Source organism: Loxodonta africana, chromosome 21 (genome assembly GCF_030014295.1).
Source record: "Loxodonta africana isolate mLoxAfr1 chromosome 21, mLoxAfr1.hap2, whole genome shotgun sequence".
NCBI classification, from domain to species: Eukaryota; Metazoa; Chordata; class Mammalia; order Proboscidea; family Elephantidae; genus Loxodonta; species Loxodonta africana.
This window is the reverse complement of record NC_087362.1, coordinates 7,460,558-7,472,465: the sequence shown is the minus strand read 5'-3', so window position 1 is coordinate 7,472,465 and position 11,908 is coordinate 7,460,558.

The following is an 11,908-nucleotide window of genomic DNA, read 5'->3' as shown; positions in this document are numbered from 1 at the left end:
GGTATGGTGAAAGAATACAACCCTGACACACCCCTTTTCTGACTTTAAACCAGTCAGTATCCCCTTGTCTTGTCCGAACAACTGCCTCTTGATCTATGTAAAGGTTCCTCATAAGCACGATTAAGTGTTCTGGAATTTCCATTCTTCGCAGTGTTATCCATAGTTTGTTATGATCCACACAGTTGAATGCCTTTGCATAGTCAGTAACACACAGGTAAACATCCTTCTGGTATTCTCTGCTTTCAGCCAGGATCCATCTGACATCAGTAATGATATCCCTGGTTCCACGTCCTCTTCTGAATCCAGCCTGAATTTCTGGCAGTTCCCTGTATCGACCGCTGCAGCTGCTTTTGAATGATCTTCAGCAGAATTTGGCATGCATGTGATACTAATGATATTATTCTATAATATCATTATAATTTCCACATTCAGTTGGATCACCTTTCTTGGGAATAGGCATAAATATGGATCTTTTCTGGTCAGTTGGCCAGGAAGCTGTCTTCCATATTTCTTGGCATAGATGAGTGAGCACCTCCAGTGCTGCATCTGTTTGTTGAAACATCTCAGTTGATATCCATTAATTTCTGGAGCCTTGTTTTTTGCTACTGCCTTCAGAGCAGCTTGGACTTCTTCCTTCAGTACCATCAGTACCATCAGTTTTTGATCATATGCCACCTCTTGAAATGGTTGAATATCGACTAATTCTTTTTGGTATAATGACTCTCTGTATTCCTTCCATCTTCTTTGGATGCTTCCTGCATTGTTCAATATTTTCCCCATGGAATCCTTCACTATTGCAACTCGAGGCTTGAATTTTGGACCCTGCCAGATGGAACACACAGAAATCAAATTGACTACATCTGTGGAAAAGATGAAAAAGCTCAATATCATCAGTCAGAACAAGGCCAGGGGCCGACTGTGGAAAAGACCATCAATTGCTCACATGCAAGTTCAAGCTGAAACTGAAGAAATTCAGAGCAAGTCCGCAAGAGCCAAAATATGACCTTGAGTGTATCCCACCTGAATTTAGATACCATCTGAAGAATAGATTTGATGCATTGAACACTAGTGACTGAAGACCAGACGAGTTGTGGAATGACATCAAGGACATCATCCATGAAGAAAGCAAGAGGTCACTGAAAAGACAGGAAAGAAAGAAAAGACCAAGACGGATGTTGGAGGAGACTCTGAAACTTGCTCTTGAGCATCGAACAGCTAAAGCAAAAGGAAGAATTCATGAAGTAAAAGAACTGAACAGAAGATTTCAAAGGGCCTCTCGAGAAGACAAAGTAAAGTATTATAATGACATGTGCAAAGAGCTGGAGATGCAAAACCAAAAGGGAAGAACACGCTCGGTTTTCTCAAACTGAAAGAACTGAAGAAAAAATTCAAGCCTCGAGTTGCAATAGTGAACGATTCCAGAGTAGTTATACAAATACACAACTGATGAGTGCTATCATCCTGTTAACTTTCCATTATTAGTGCTGTTTTGTGACTGTTTTGAGCCATAATATATAATAAATCTTATGTCAAAGTAATGTCTGTTAGCAAAAAAAAAATATATATATATATATGTATTTTAAATGATACATCTGAGGAACTCAGCAAGAGTATGATAAAGAGGTTTTTCAACCTTTATAGCACCCATCATTTGGTGACATTTCTTCTCTATTTCAAGGGAATCTGTGGATAGAGACAGGCAGATAAAGGAACCTGTAGTAAGTATTTTTTTAAGTAAGATGCCTGTGGGCCTTCTAGACTGCTTAGCAGGGGAAGGTATTACAGGACTTTTGTTTTGCTTTGTGTTCAGCTTCTGCATCAATTACATAGATTAAGAGAGGAAAACTATTACAGATACATGATGGTTGCTGCTTTATTTCAATGTCGTGTGATCTCAGTGAAATAGGCAGGAGACCACATATATAAACATTGTGACCTAGTGAAGTTTTATCATAAAAGTATTGTAAAACAATTGGGATGCAGGATATTCCTAATAATAACAATACTATTAAAAATAATAAGGGCTAATTCTTCTGTAGTAATACTTCACGTTTACAAAGATAATTAGATTTGGCAAAGTGTTTCAATATGTATTTTAAATATATAGATGTGTAAATACAGATGATATAGAGATAGAGATGTAAGATTAAATTTTGTCTTCCAAAAAGATATGTTGGTTTTCTAAACCCTAGTCCCTGTGAATGTGATCTTTCAGGAAAATAGTGTCTGAAAATATTCTCAGATTACATGAAGTCATAGCTAAGTAAGGTGGTCCTGGTCTCATCTGAGTGGTGTTATTATAAAAGAGAAGAGACACAAAGAAGCAGGCAGAGAAGGAACAGCTACACTAAGATGCACGAATAAGGACTGTTTACAATAGCAAAAAGATGGAAGCAACCACGGTGCCCATCAACAGATGAATGGATAAATAAATTATGGTATATTCACACAATGTAATACTACACATTAATAAAGAACAGTGAGGAATCTGTGAAACATTTCATAACATGGAGGAACCTGGAAGCCATTATGCTGAGTGAAATTAATCAGTTGAAAAAGGACAAATATTGTATAAGACCACTATTATAAGAACTTGAGAAATAGTTTAAACTGAGAATAAAACACTTTTTTGTGGTTATGAGAGGCAGGAGGGAGGGAGGGTGGGAGAGGAGTATTCAGTAATTAGATAGTAGATAAGAACTACTTTAGGTGAAGGGAAAGACATCACATGCAATACAGGGAAGGTCAGCACAACAAAACTAAACAAAAAGCAAAGAAGTTTCCTGGATAAACTGAATGCTTTGAAGGCCAGCATAGCAGGGGCAGGGGTTTGGAGACCACAGTTTCAGGGGACATCTAAGTCAACTGGCATAATAAAATCTATTAAGAAAATATTCTGCATCCCACTTTGAACAGTGGTGTCTGGGGTCTTAAACGCTAACAAGCGGCCAACTGATATGCATCAATGAGTCTCAACCCACCTGCATCAAAGAAGAATGAAGAACATCAAGGACACAAGGTAATTATGAGCCCAAGAGACAGAAGGTGCCACATGAACCAGAGACTACGTCATCCTGAAACTAAAAGAACTAGATAGTGCCCGACTACAACCAATGACTGCCTTGACAGGGAACACAACAGAGAACCCCTGAGGCAGCAGGAGAGCAGTGGGATGTAGACCCCAAATTCTCATAAAAAGACTAGACTTAATGGTCTGACTGAGACTAGAAGGACCCTGGTGGTCATTGCCACCAGACCTTCTGTTGGTCCAAGACAGGAACTATTCCCGAAGCCAACTCTCCAGATATGGATTGGACTGGACAATGGGTTGGAGAGGGATGCTGGTGAGGAGTGAGCTTCTTGGATCAGGTGGACACTTGAGACTATGCTGGCTTCTCCTGCCTGGAGGGGAGATGAGAGGGTGGAGGAGGTTAGAAGCTGACGGAATGGACACGAAAAGAGAGAGTGAAGGGAGAGAGCGGGCTGTACCATTAGGGGGAGAGTAATTGGGAGTATGTAGCAAGGTGTACATAAGTTTTTGTGTGATAAACTGGCTTGATTTGTAAACTTTCACTTAAAGCACAATAAAAATTATTAAAAAAAAAAAAAAAAAAGATGCAGGCATAAGCCACGAAACACTACCTGGACTACCAGAAGCTGAGAGGGACAAAAAATGATGCTTCTCTAGAGACTTTGGAGGCAGCCTACTCCAATCAACAGTTTTATTTGGACCACAAACCTCTGAGTACGTGAAAATAAATTTCTGTTCTTTTCAGTCACCCACTATGTGGTGCTTTGTTAGGGCAGCACTAGGAAACTATGCTCTCTCAAATATGATTTAGTGATAATATGTTAGCAAATGCATGCATTTGTGCACACACTCACACACATATAATCTATTCATTAAATCTTGTGTTTTTTAGTGTTAGTAACTCTACTTAGCCTCATAACTTCCCTATAAAAAAAATAGCCATTAATATCATCACTTAATAGCCTCAAAATACATACTTGACATACCTAAAGTTATTGAGGTAGTAAATGGTGGAAATTAAGCTTGAACTCGAAACTTCCAGCTTCAAGTCTTGTATGCTGCCTAGTTTGTCCCATAGCCACTTATCAAATATCACCTCACAGACTCACCACCTAACTGGCAGTGAGATATTTGAACCAAGTGGTTCTTAAAAAGATCCATAGTATTTAGCGTATCCGATAGAGTGTTAGGGACATAGAAACATAAAGTAACATATATCCTGGGAACTGAAAGAATTCAGTTTAGTCAGAGCATAGGATGATATAAGAGTTTGGGTGTTAGAAGTGGGAGATGATGATTCTGGAAGAAGCAGTCTATAAAATATGAAATGCTTTATATGCCAGGATTTGTAATATGAATTTTATCTTCTATATAAATGTAATTGCAATAATTTTGAATGGAATGGAACTTTATATTTATTCATTCATTGAATAAATTGTTATTGGCTGCCTTCTGTGTAACATCCCTATTTTAGGCCGTGAGAGTTCTGCACTATACACAATAGATAAGATTTCTAATTTTTATGTTCATTTGGGAAAACAGAATAAAAAAATAAACATATTCAGCATTGTATTCTAATATGTTTGTATTTTATCAAGACAGACTGTGGCTATGTGGAGAATACTGTATCATGAGCCTTGGCATGGCTAATTATTCTTATCATTTGTTTTCTTTTCTACAGCTGATTGTACCAGAAAACCTAATTTCAGGGCTTTTTTTCTCAAAGGTTTTGATATTGATTAACACCACTATCAGACATGAAAAAGGGCAATAATTTAAATGGTAAGCATTTCCACATTTGTCTTATGTGATACTCAGTTATACAATACGGTTACTAAGCATAAAATGTGACTATGTCAGACCATTCTGGAAACATTTAAGTAAAGAAACTGGAAAGTAGTCGCTTTCGAGAGCAAGAGAAAGATGGGGATATTTATCTCTAAAAGGGAAAAAAGTAAAAAAAAAAAAAAACAAGGATGTTGAGGGGTCTTGCAAATAAGATTTCCATTAGTCAAAGTGTCTGATTATGGAATTTGTATAATAAAAAGAAGAATAAAAGATAACATTCGGGAGCCAAGATGGCGGACTAGGCAGACGTTACCTCGGATCCCTCTTACAACAAAGACACGGAAAAACAAGTGAATCGATCACATACATAACAATCTACGAACCCTGAACAACAAACACGGATTTAGAGACGGAGAACGAACTAATACGGGGAAGCAGCGATAGTTTCCAGAGCCTGGAGCCAGCGTACCAGTCAGGTACGGCACAAGCACAGAGACCTGCTCCACCCCCCTGAACTAACCCCGGGAGGGGGACCAGCCGGTTCCACGGGCGGCGTGGGACGCAGCTGGTAGGAGAAGTCCCCGGGAGGCAGTGACTGATCTTGGAGCAGAAAGAGCAGCATCCGAGCCGGGGAACCGTCCCGCAGGGATTTGGACTGCTCGCAGGTACGCCATAAACACGGAGAGTTGCTCCACCCCCTGAACTAACCCCGGGAAGGGGACCAGCCGGGTCGCGCGGGCGGCGTGGGACGCAGCCGGTAGGAGAAGTCCCCGGGAGGCAGCGACTGGTATTGGAGTGGGGAGAACAGCGTTCCAGCCGGGACACTTGGTCGCGGCACAAGCACGGGGAGCTACTCCACCCATCTGAACTAACCCCGGGAGGGGGCCCACCTGGTTCACGGGGGCGGCACGGCCACGCGGCTGGTGGGACGAGAAGTCCCCGGGAGGCAGCGACTGATTTTGGAGTTGAGAGTGCACCATCCCAGTAGGGGAGCCTTGACGCTGGGCTTGGGGCTGGAAGCGGAGGATCTGACCGTGACTTCAGCGGGCCAGACCCCCTGGGGGCAATCTCCACACAGCCAGCACACATAGGCGACGCGCCCGCGGGAATCTCAGATATAACAGTCATTCCAAGCAAGACAAGCAACTCTGGCTATATTCTGAGGTGTTACTCTCCTATCTCTCTGTTCCCTCCCCCACCCTCCCCAGGCGGCTTCATTAACATCTGAATAGCCTGAGCCAGAGGGAGAACTCTGATAGGGATCTGACTGCAGTTTTTTTTTAGCGGATTTTCTGGAAAAACTAGTTTCCCAGTGATGGCTTGGAGACAACAATCCATATCAAACCACTTAAAAAAGCAGACCGTGACAGCTTCTCCAACCCCCCAAACAAAAGAATCAAAATCTTTCCCAAATGAAGATACAATTTTGGAATTATCAGATACAGAATATAAAAAACTAATTTACAGAATGCTTAATGATATCACAAATGAAATTAGGATATCTGCAGAAAAAGCCAAGGAACACACTGATAAAACTGTTGAAGAACTCAAAAAGATTATTGAAGAACATACTGGAAAAATTAATAAGTTGCAAGAATCCATAGAGAGACAACATGTAGAAATCCAAAAGATTAACAATAAAATAACAGAATTAGACAACACACTAGGAAGTCAGAGGAGCAGACTCGAGCAATTAGAATGCAGACTGGGACATCTGGAGGACCAGGGAATCAACACCAACATAGCTGAAAAAAAATCAGATAAAAGAATTAAAAAAAATGAAGAAACCCTAAGAATTATGTGGGACTCTATCAAGAAGGATAACCTGCGGGTGATTGGAGTCCCAGAACAGGGAGGGGGGACAGAAAACACAGAGAAAATAGTTGAAGAACTTCTGACAGAAAACTTCCCTGACATCATGAAAGACGAAAGGATATCTATCCAAGATGCTCATCGAACCCCATTTAAGATTGATCCAAAAAGAAAAACACCAAGACATATTATCATCAAACTCACCAAAACCAAAGATAAACAGAAAATTTTAAAAGCAGCCAGGGAGAAAAGAAAGGTTTCCTTCAAGGGAGAATCAATAAGAATATGTTCTGACTACTCAGCAGAAACCATGCAGGCAAGAAGGGAATGGGACGACATATACAGAACACTGAAGGAGAAAAACTGCCAACCAAGGATCATATATCCAGCAAAACTCTCTCTGAAATATGAAGGCGAAATTAAGATATTTACAGACAAACACAAGTTTAGAGAATTTGCAAAAACCAAACCAAAGCTACAAGAAATACTAAAGGATATTGTTTGGTCACAGAACCAATAATATCAGATATCAGCACAACACAAGGTCACAAAACAGAACGTCCTGATATCAACTCAAATAGGGAAATCACAAAAACAAACAAATTAAGATTAATTAAAAAAAAAAATACACATAACAGGGAATTATGGAAGTCAATAGGTAAAAGATCACAATAATCAAAAAGAGGGTCTAAACACAGGAGGCATTGAACTGCCATATGGAGAGTGATACAAGGCGATATAGAACAATACAAGTTAGGTTTTTACTTAGAAAAATAGGGGTATATAATGAGGTAACCACAAAAAGGCATAACAACTCTATAACTCAAGACAAAAACCAAGAAAAACGTAACGACTCAACTAACATAAAGTCAAACACTATGAAAATGAGGATCTCACAATTTACTAAGAAAAACGCCTCAGCACAAAAAAGTGTGTGGAAAAATGAAATTGTCAACAACACACATAAAAAGGCATCAAAATGACAGCACTAAAAACTTATTTATCTATAATTACCCTGAATGTAAATGGACTAAATGCACCAATAAAGAGACAGAGAGTCACAGACTGGATAAAGAAACACGATCCATCTATATGCTGCCTACAAGAGACACACCTTAGACTTAGAGACACAAACAAACTAAAACTCAAAGGATGGAAAAAAGTATATCAAGCAAACAATAAGCAAAAAAGAAGAGGAGTAGCAATATTAATTTCTGACAAAATAGACTTTAGACTTAAATCCACCACAAAGGATAAAGAAGGACACTATATAATGATAAAAGGGACAATTGATCAGGAAGACATAACCATATTAAATATTTACGCACCCAATGACAGGGCTGCAAGATACATAAATCAAATTTTAACAGAACTGAAAAGCGAGATAGATACCTCCACAATTATAGTAGGAGACTTCAACACACCACTTTCGGAGAAGGACAGGACATCCAGTAAGAAGCTAAACAAAGACACGGAAGATCTAATTACAACAATCAACCAACTTGACCTCATTGACTTATATAGAACTCTCCACCCAACTGCTGCAAAATATACTTTTTTTTCTAGCGCACATGGAACATTCTCTAGAATAGACCACATATTAGGTCATAAAACAAACCTTTGCAGAGTCCAAAACATCGAAATATTACAAAGCATCTTCTCAGACCACAAGGCAATAAAACTAGAGATCAATAACAGAAAAACGAGGGAAAAGAAATCAAATACTTGGAAAATGAACAATACCCTCCTGAAAAAAGACTGGGTTATAGAAGACATCAAGGAGGGAATAAGGAAATTCATAGAAAGCAACGAGAATGAAAATACTTCCTATCAAAACCTCTGGGACACAGCAAAAGCAGTGCTCAGAGGCCAATTTATATCAATAAATGCACACATACAAAAAGAAGAAAGAGCCAAAATCAGAGAACTGTCCCTACAACTTGAACAAATAGAAAGTGAGCAACAAAAGAATCCATCAGGCTCCAGAAGAAAACAAATAATAAAAATTAGAGCTGAACTAAATGAATTAAAAAAAATTTAGAGAACAGAAAAACAATTGAAAGAATTAACAAAGCCAAAAGCTGGTTCTTTGAAAAAATTAACAAAATTGATAAACCATTGGCTAGACTGACTAAAGAAATACAGGAAAGGAAACAAATAACCCGAATAAGAAATGAGAAGGACCACATCACAACAGAACCAAATGAAATTAAAAGAATCATTTCAGATTATTATGAAAAATTGTACTCTAACAAATTTGAAAACCTAGAAGAAATGGATGAATTCCTGGAAAAACACTACCTACCTAAACTAACACATTCAGAAGTAGAACAACTAAATAGACCCATAACAAAAAAAGAGATTGAAACGGTAATCAAAAAACTCCCAACAAAAAAAAGTCCTGGCCCGGACGGATTCACTGCAGAGTTCTACCAAATTTTCAGAGAAGAGTTAACACCACTACTACTAAAGGTATTCCAAAGCATAGAAAATGACGGAATACTACCCAACTCATTCTATGAAGCCACCATCTCCCTGATACCAAAACCAGGTAAAGACATTACAAAAAAAGAAAATTATAGACCTATATCCCTCATGAACATTGATGCAAAAATCCTCAACAAAATTCTAGCCAATAGAATCCAACGACACATCAAAAAAATAATTCACCCTGATCAAGTGGGATTTATACCAGGTATGCAAGGCTGGTTTAATATCAGAAAAACCATTAATGTAATCCATCACATAAATAAAACAAAAGACAAAAACCACATGATCTTATCAATTGATGCAGAAAAGGCATTTGACAAAGTCCAACACCCATTCATGATAAAAACTCTTTCCAAAATAGGAATTGAAGGAAAATTCCTCAACATAATAAAGGGCATCTATGCAAAGCCAACAGCCAATATCACTCTAAATGGAGAGAACCTGAAAGCATTTCCCTTGAGAACGGGAACCAGACAAGGATGCCCTTTATCACCACTCTTATTCAACATCGTGTTGGAAGTCTTAGCCAGGGCAATCAGGCTAGACAAAGAAATAAAAGGTATCCGGATTGGCAAGGAAGAAGTAAAGTTATCACTATTTGCAGATGACATGATTATATACACAGAAAACCCTAAGGAATCCTCCAGAAAACTACTGAAACTAATAGAAGAGTTTGGCAGAGTCTCAGGTTATAAAATAAACATACAAAAATCACTTGGATTCCTCTACATCAACAAAAAGAACACCGAAGAGGAAATAACCAAATCAATACCATTCACAGTAGCCCCCAAGAAGATAAGATACTTAGGAATAAATCTTACCAAGGATGTAAAAGACCTATACGAAGAAAACTACAAAGCTCTACTACAAGAAATTCAAAAGGACATACTTAAGTGGAAAAACATACCTTGCTCATGGATAGGAAGACTTAACATAGTAAAAATGTCTATTCTACCAAAAGCCATCTATACATTTAACGCACTTCTGATCCAAATTCCAATGTCATATTTTAAGGGGATAGAGAAACAAATCACCAATTTCATATGGAAGGGAAAGAAGCCCCGGATAAGCAAAGCACTACTGAAAAAGAAGAAGAAAGTGGGAGGCCTCACCTTACCTGACTTCAGAACCTATTATACAGCCACAGTAGTCAAAACAGCCTGGTATTGGTACAACAACAGACACATAGACCAATGGAACAGAATTGAGAACCCAGACATAGATCCATCCACGTATGAGCAGCTGATATTTGACAAAGGACCAGTGTCAATTAACTGGGGAAAAGACAGCCTTTTTAACAAATGGTGCTGGCATAACTGGATATCCATTTGCAAAAAAATGAAACAGGACCCATACCTCACACCATGCACAAAAACTAACTCCAAGTGGATCAAAGACCTAAACATAAAGACTAAAACGATAAAGATCATGGAAGAAAAAATTGGGACAACCCTAGGAGCCCTAATACAAGGTATAAACAGAATACAAAACATTACCAAAAATGATGAAGAGAAACCCGATAACTGGGAGCTCCTAAAAATCAAACACCTATGCTCATCTAAAGACTTCACCAAAAGAGTAAAAAGACCACCTACAGATTGGGAAAGAATTTTGAGCTATGACATCTCCGACCAGCGCCTGATCTCTAAAATCTACATGATTCTGTCAAAACTCAACCACAAAAAGACAAACAACCCAATCAAGAAGTGGGCAAAGGATATGAACACACATTTCTCTAAAGAAGATATTCAGGCAGCCAACAGATACACGAGAAAATGCTCTCGATCATTAGCCATTAGAGAAATGCAAATTAAAACTACGATGAGATTCCATCTCACACCAGCAAGGCTGGCATTAATCCAAAAAACACAAAATAATAAATGTTGGAGAGGCTGCGGAGAGATTGGAACTCTCATACACTGCTGGTGGGAATGTAAAATGGTACAACCACTTTGGAAATCTATCTGGCGTTATCTTAAACAGTTAGAAATAGAACTACCATACAACCCAGAAATCCCACTCCTAGGAATATACCCTAGAGATACAAGAGCCTTCATACAAACAGATATATGCACACCCATGTTTATTGCAGCTCTGTTTACAATAGCAAAAAGTTGGAAGCAACCAAGGTGTCCATCAACGGATGAATGGTTAAATAAATTGTGGTATATTCACACAATGGAATACTACGCATCGATAAAGAACAGTGACGAATCTGAAACATTTCATAACATGGAGGAACCTGGAAGGCATTATGCTGAGCGAAATTAGTCAGAGGCAAAAGGACAAATATTGTATAAGACCACTATTATAAGATCTTGAGAAACAGTAAACCTGAGAAGAACACATACTTTTGTGGTTACGAGGGGGGGAGGGAGGGTGGGAGAGGGTTTTTTTATTGATTAATCAGTAGATAAGAACTGCTTTAGGTGAAGGGAAAGACAACACTCAATACATGGAAGGTCAGCTCAATTGGACTGCACCAAAAGCAAAGAAGTTTCCAGGATAAAATGAATGCTTCAAAGGTCAGCGGAGCAAGCGCGGGGGTCTGGGGAGCATGGTTTGCGGGGACTTCTAAGTCAATTGGCAAAATAATTCTATTATGAAATCATTCTGCATCCCACTTTGAAATGTGGCGTCTGGGGTCTTAAATGCTAACAAGCAGCCATCTAAGATGCAGCAATTGGTCTCAACCCACCTGGAGCAAAGAAAAATGAAGAACACCAAGCCCACATGACAACTAAGAGCCCAAGAGACAGAAAGGGCCGCATGAACCAGAGACCTACA